At 39.5% G+C, this 7,232-nt stretch overlaps 1 long non-coding RNA gene across 1 annotated transcript; it reads left to right on the top strand.

Moving 5' to 3' along the window:
- Positions 1 to 270: 270 nt before the first annotated feature.
- LOC113746548 (uncharacterized) lies at positions 271 to 781 on the top strand. The gene is made up of 3 exons (XR_003462951.1): positions 271 to 329; positions 415 to 488; positions 566 to 781. It is a non-coding gene; the product is annotated as an uncharacterized LOC113746548 (long non-coding RNA).
- Positions 782 to 7,232: the final 6,451 nt, after the last annotated feature.

The raw sequence follows: 7,232 nt of genomic DNA, 5'->3' as shown, positions 1-7,232 counted from the left end.
GGGAGAGCAGCTGAGGCCAGCCTTTGTTTGGTAGGCTCCATTTTTAAATGTTTGAAAGCATGACTTTAATAGTGAAACTATAGGACCATGAAATATGCCTTTAGCTCATTTATCTGTTCCATAAATTGTTTTATTTCTAGGCTTTCCTTGTTGGTGAGAGACTTTATCTTGGAGTGATTGTTTAAATACATCAGCCACGAAACAGGTATGCTCAAGCAGTGCTGAGATATTTTTAAATAGTTTTTAGTCCCTCAAACAATTAACATGGTTGACTCCAGTCACCTGCATGTCTCCAACTGGGAGAAGGGATTATGTTCCAGTTTAGACAAGTACATGATTTACTTGACACTTTACCTGACACTACGCCTTGTTTAAGTTTCTGTGATATATTAATTTGTTTCTTTTGCTTTCCAGAAAAGATAACTTTAAAGAAGCCAATTACTGTTTTTCCTATCACTTGAATGGGCCTTGTTGCATCCATTATCAAGGTAGGCAGTGTTTTCTAAATATAAAATCTTTTAAATTTATTTTTAGGAATTAAAACATCCTTTTCTTTTTGTCACAGCAGTGAAAAACAGTACCTGTGGGACACAGACCCCTCGGCCAGGAGCGCAGTCTTAGGACAACCTGGTGGCAGAGCTGATGAAGCAGGCGACTCACCCATTGACTGACAGCCTTGAGAGGCTTGCACTCTTTCAAGTACTTGTGAACTTTGTTGGCTTTTTGCAAAAAGCTTGAAAAGTAAAGTGTGACATTTAAATTAGAATAAATGGAAGAACACCACTTTTAGAGGCTTTTTGCCTTTCTGATTTGGAGCGAGCGGGAAAAGAATTAAACCAAATTTCCCCAGCTCGCCCAGTGGATGTAGCCAGTGCTAATGTAGGTGAAAATTCCTCAACACCCGACCATTGTCGTCAAATGTTAAACTATTTTAAACCTTTAGAAGACTCCCTCCTACAGCTTAACCAGATCCCATCCTTCTCCCATTCAGTCGAATGAAACCCAAGTAATTTCTGATATTAAATGATATTCAACCTCCAGAAGACTCTCTCCTAAACCTCCATCACACCCCGTCGCCCTCCCACTCAGTCAAATGAATCTATCTCCTCTTTCACCCCATGCGTATCAACCATCCCTTCCTCACATCATACTGTGTCATTTCTTTATCCAAATTTATAGGAAAATAGAGAAGTCAAGGAAATGTAAGGAGTCAAGCTGATACAGCCACCCCTCCACAAATATTGTGAGGGTATCCCGCGACCAGTTCAACAATCTGAAGTTGAGACGCTTGTTCCCTGGCCATACCTTCACCCGATACTACCGATGCCAAACCAAAAGTTACTCTCAACAGGCCACAGCATTGACGTGTGTTTGGGATAGCATTGAATTAAACAAGGCCCTCAAGCTGGGGTACACAGTTGCCAAGATCATTGAAGTGTGGCACTTTGACCAATGTAGCAATTCCATTTTTGTTGGCTATGCATGCTTTTCTACAAGGTAAGCAGGGAGCCATCTGAAGCCGTTGATCAGGAAAGCAGAAAAAAAGTACATCAGGGACTATCGGGTGCATCAGGGTATACAGTTATATGCAGACAAAATTGAGATGAACCCTGCAAAGAGACAGGTGTCTCAACAGCTTGCACAAAGTTTGCACAATCTACTTGACACCACCCTGGTCAGCGATTCGGAACAATTTTTCCATTTCATGTTTTCGGGTCATAAAGTGAAATACTTTAGTTTTCTAAAAGAGAAAACCGCTATGATTCAGTGGAATTACAAGTGGTGACGTGCCTCCTGATAGAGCAATAATGTGGCCATTGCCACATTCACTACCACTCATGCCCCCGTCTCAAATTGTTCAGTTATCTAGAACAGGTGCAAGAAAATATTTTCCATATGGACACTGACAGTCCGATATGTGGTGAAAGAAAGGGACGCCCCTCTGAAATGAGGCAATTATCTGAGGGATTTGACTGATCAGCTGGACGATGACAGGATTCAAGAATTTGCAGCCGTCAATCCCAAAGGTGCACGTACCAAACAAGATAAAGGAAAAACTTTTTACTTGTCTAAGATCTCGGCCAGACCAGAGAATGCTGTGAGCCAGTCAACTTTGACAGCATCAGAGAGTTGGTGGCGGTGTATGACTTCTCTTTAGCGACGGGACAACTCAGCCTTTTGGCTATTAGTATAGAATAGGGGGGAGAAAAAAATGTCACACCTTGCTACTGAGGAGATTTACTTTGATCCCAGACTTGCGACACCCTCTTGATTGTGGGACCTAGTAGCTGCAGAAAAGTTTACTTAAATTTAACACGTGATGAATGCGGTACCAGAGAAATGTAAAGTATACTGTATATATTTGGATTTGTACGTTTCAACCAATGTATGCTGAACTTTAAAAGATGAATAAAAATATTAAATTTGTTGACGGGCTGCCTGATTCTTTTAATGACCAAGAGCTGTTTCCTCCGATCAGAACCATTTAATCATTCTGGATATTTTTCAAGCCTCTGCTGCCCTGAAGTGGTCGTTTTTTGTTTGTTTGTTTTCTCTCTCTGTAAATGCATAGGTGTGTCTTTCATTGAGACTAAATGTATTTCACCAAGGTAAACACGGTTGTACCATGAGTTTGAACAGTAATTATCTGTTCCTGTGTAAAAACCCCTCAGGACAAATTCCAAATGAATATATTGACTCATCAAATCTTCCCCTCACAAAAAGCCTTTTTAGAAAGTTTTGAAGACTCCACCAAAGTTCCCTATGGGTATTTAATAGTTGATCTCACACCTTCCTGCCCAGAATCATACAGGCTGAGGATGGGTATATTGCCTGAACAGTGGCAGGTCGGTATTGTTATAAAAATTAGGATTATACTGAGGTGCAGATGTCTTAACGCATACAGATAGTGTGTGTCTGTCCTGTTCTTTGTATGTCTCGCATACCTCCCTTAGTTGGCCTCTGATTTACTGAGGCTGGTAGAGAGGGACAATTATATAAATTAGTGGTATAAGGACAGGAGAGACAGGCTAGGGGAGTACCATGTGGATGTAAAATATAGTGCTCATTACTGAGTAGTAATCCAACTAAAGGAATGTTATGACGTTATCTGTATCAGTGGGGCGGTGTCAGACAGCCCATTTTTGAACAATGTATAAGAACCTATTGATAGTGCTCCTCAGGGAGCCTTTTCTCTGTAACCCTTTTGTGTGTTGCACTGTTAAACGCTCCTTCTTGTACAAGAATATTAAATTCAACCTAAACTTTGATATTTTGAATCCAGTCCTCTTTATTTAAGGGTTCTTCTTAAAGAATTCTCGTAATAGGTATGTTCCCAAAACAAGTTCTCGCCATCATGTCGGCACGTATACAAAGGAGTGCTCCCCTACTTAAAGCTCTGCACCATGCCACACCTCGTAAATGTAAAAATGTTCTTGCCCACTCTTCCCCGGGCTTTCTCCAAGCTGTATGAGATTGCTTAGAAGATAAAGACACAAAACAAACGTCATACCTTGATGAAACAAGGTCAAAAGGACGAGTGTCGGGTGACTTTAACTCTGCAAAGCGATCTGAGCGACTACGTTCTTCCAAGCAAAACCGCACAATGTCGACCATCTTTTGAAATGGAGTGGATCGACCCGGATGACACTGATTGAGGTAAAGAGCCTTGACCCAAGTGACGCAAGAATGTACATCATGAAAAAATTATCCAAGAGCAACAGGGGATGTAATTTGAAAGGGGAATGTATTTAGAAAGGGCAAATCATGATAGGGTTTCATGATTAATCTAAAAACCTTTTGCTCCCTTATCCCCACCCCAAACCCCACCACCTAGAGGCTGAATGAGTTTCCTTAATACTCTGAGACCTCAACATCCCCTTATCCTCTGTGAATAACTCGAGCTTGCGAGCAATATCGTCATCTCAAAATCAGTGTAGCCAAGGGCAGTTTTGAAAAGTGAAAAATAACCTTTTCCCCACATTGGATCATATCGGGCGAAAAGAGAGCGGGATGATGATGAAGAACAAAACAATCTTTCCAATAACCCTATCCCCACATTAGACTACACCCCCCTAGAAATCTCAAAAGAACTCAAAAGTAGTTGCCACAAAAAGAATAGATCTCTCTGGATCGCCTTTTCTTATTAAATGAGTGTAAATGTGGAAAAAATGTTTTTCTCAAAGGCTTTATTCATCATATTCTGAGTCTACAGACAACAATTTTCATGAGATACAGTTGGTCTAATAATTATTTAAAATAATACACAGGTTGTAACATTGATTAAACATTTGTAAAGAACAGGTTCCATTGTTAAAACATCTGGAGCTTTCAGTTTATGATACAGCGTTGATGAGATACAGCCAGGTCATTTTTTATCACATCATCATTATACAGAGACAACAGTCGTTCAAAGAATAATTTGCAGGCCCGATGGCAGAGATACTAAATGCAGTGTTGACCGCATACAGTGGACAGGGTGTGTTGAAGGTGACGACTGTGGTACAATATCCGTTCAGAATGGCGCTCCAAAAAACTGTAAGATGCTTGAGGGGTAATGAACAAAGTCTAAGGTCGTAAAACTGTCAAACGCGGTTTGATGAGAAGTGTGGAGTATATCTCTCTCTCGTCATTCTCACAGTCAGCTTCATGAGTTAAACTAAGATTGGCTTTAGGGGACCAGAATGCAATGCAGCACAATTTGCAGTTTTGGAAAGTGCAGAAACTTTCCCTTTTTCTCAAATTCTTGCCCTGTCTATTGTAGCTATTGTTCTTGTTGTTTTGAAGCTGCTAAAAGGCTTTCTGAAATAATATATTTTTAAAAAAAGAAAGAAAAAAAAGTCAACAAATACACTAACATGATGATCTCTTTTGTCATGTGATGGCCACTGCAAGGTCTCCTACGTTTTTCGTAAAGGTGTAAATTTCACCAAATACTGCCAAATCTCACACACTGTACCTTTAAAAGACCAGTGGGTAGGTAAGGTAAAAAAAAATAACAAATATATAAGAATAAATCCCTGAGCTCTAATGGATCTTCACACCTGTTGGACATGTAGGAGCTACTGAAATCTGGAACATGGACCGATGTCATAAGATATGTTGTGGGTTTTACAAAGTTATCCAGAAAACTTTGGCTCCTGGTGGGGAAGCTGTTTGGAGGCATTTTATCCAAAACAAATGACACCAGCAATGTATTCAATATTGAATAAGCTTCAATGAACTCTTATACTGTATAAAGGATGTACAATATAGAAATGTATATCACGTGGTTGAAATCAAACCTTACATATACAGTAATTGTTATAAAAATTAGGATTATACTGGGGTGCAGATGTTTTAACTCATATAGTGTGTGTGTGTGTGTGTGTGTGTGTGTGTGTGTGTGTGTGTGTGTGTGTGTGTGTGTGTGTGTGTGTCCTGTTTTTTGCATGTCTTGTCCGCTTCCCTTATTTGGCCTGTATTTCACTGAGGCTGGCAGGGAGAGATAATTATAAAAATAGTACAAGGACAAGAGAGACAGGTTAGGGAAGTATCATTTGGATATGAAACATAAGGCAAGGCAAGTTTATTTATATAGCATAATTCGTACACAAGGCAATTCATAGTGCTTTACAGAGGCAAGAAAAAACAGGTGGAGGTGGGTGGTTGTCCAAGACAGCCCATTAAAAAATAAAAAAGTATAAGCACCAACTGTTAGAGCTCCTCAGGGAGCCTTTTCTCTGTAACCCTTTGTGTGTTAAACGCTCCTTCTTGTACAAGAATAATAAATTCAACTTAAACTTTGATACTTTGAATCCAGTCCTCCTTGTTCAAAGGTTGCTGAGTCAATCAAATATCACACGCACCACTTTATTGATGCCGCACGCGCACTAAATCCATTTACTGCGCGTCATCTCCATCACGCACGCACGTGCATCCGTCATTGTCATGGAGACAGACCGTGGTGACGTAAGGGCACGCAGAATTAAGGAATTATTCACTTTCACACGTTGTTGACCTGTGTGAACACCTGTCCGTGAGAAAGTTGAACCCAACCTGAAAACTCATCCTACACCAGAGGAAAGCTCCTTGACCCTCCACCCCTACACCAGAGCTCTGTGAAATACCAAAAGACCAACCTGCTGTGACATGTAGCGTAAGACAACTTTGAAACTTTCCCCAAACTTATTTAATCAACGTCATTTTTAGTACAGAATGTATATTTAATTCATGTAAACTGGCCTGTTGGGAAAACACAGTTTTTGTTTACAGTCGATGTTTTTCTCGGTTTAAAATGTTTATTAGATGATAAGAAATTGGACTGAATGTTGAATGCTGAAATGTGTTGATAGATATTTTTATTTTTTTCTCGGTGTAAAATCATTTCTAGATGGTAAATATTGGTTGAATGTTTCCGGACAGGCGCAAAATGTTTTAATAATTGTGTAGTGATGAAAAAATATCTTCAATTTTAGTTGAAGGCATTACTTTTTTGCAAATGTATCGACCAAAATTTAGGAAAAAATATTATATTTTTCGAATAATGACAAAAAGTATATGTATTTTTCTGGTGCACCATGGAGACCATTGAACGTTCTGGACGTCGAAACGTGCAAATGTAAACAAACCAGGGCCCGTTGCTAGAGTAACCTGTTTACATTTGATTTGAAGTTTGTTGTGATGAATGAAGTTTAATTTAAAACGCATCGATATCAATTTAATTTAATTTAATTTAATTGAACATACAGTCACAATCAGAGCAACTTTTCAAGTTCAAAGTTGATCACTTGTCAACTAATTATCAGATATGCTCAAAATGCCAGACAGAAAATGAAGTGAAGTGTTTTCGCGTGGTCACGTCAGCCGCTCCAATATTTTCAAGTGCGCCCTTATTGCGACTTTATGGCAAATACTTTGAGAATACTGGGAAAGTCAGCGCTACCTTACTGCAGCGTGTGGATACTTCCGGTTTTCAAAATAAGACGTGGGTGTTAACATAGACATATATACATAGACATATGTACATAGACGTATATACATAGACGCCGCATTGAGTGCTGAATCGTACGTCGTCGTCGCCGCCATATTGGAAATGGCAGATCTGCCCGTAAACTAATACAAGGAAATGGACTGAACTTCATAAAGCTCCTTTCTACAAAGTTCTTTAAGTTAATGTCTCTTATACATCCATTCACACACACACTAATATATCTGGGAAACAAACAGGCACCAAAAACAACGTATGTAACTTT

This window comes from Larimichthys crocea, chromosome X (genome assembly GCF_000972845.2).
Source record: "Larimichthys crocea isolate SSNF chromosome X, L_crocea_2.0, whole genome shotgun sequence".
In the NCBI taxonomy this organism is placed as follows: Eukaryota; Metazoa; Chordata; class Actinopteri; family Sciaenidae; genus Larimichthys; species Larimichthys crocea.
The sequence above is the reverse complement of the archived record's forward strand: the minus strand, read 5'-3'. Positions and strand labels throughout refer to the sequence as shown.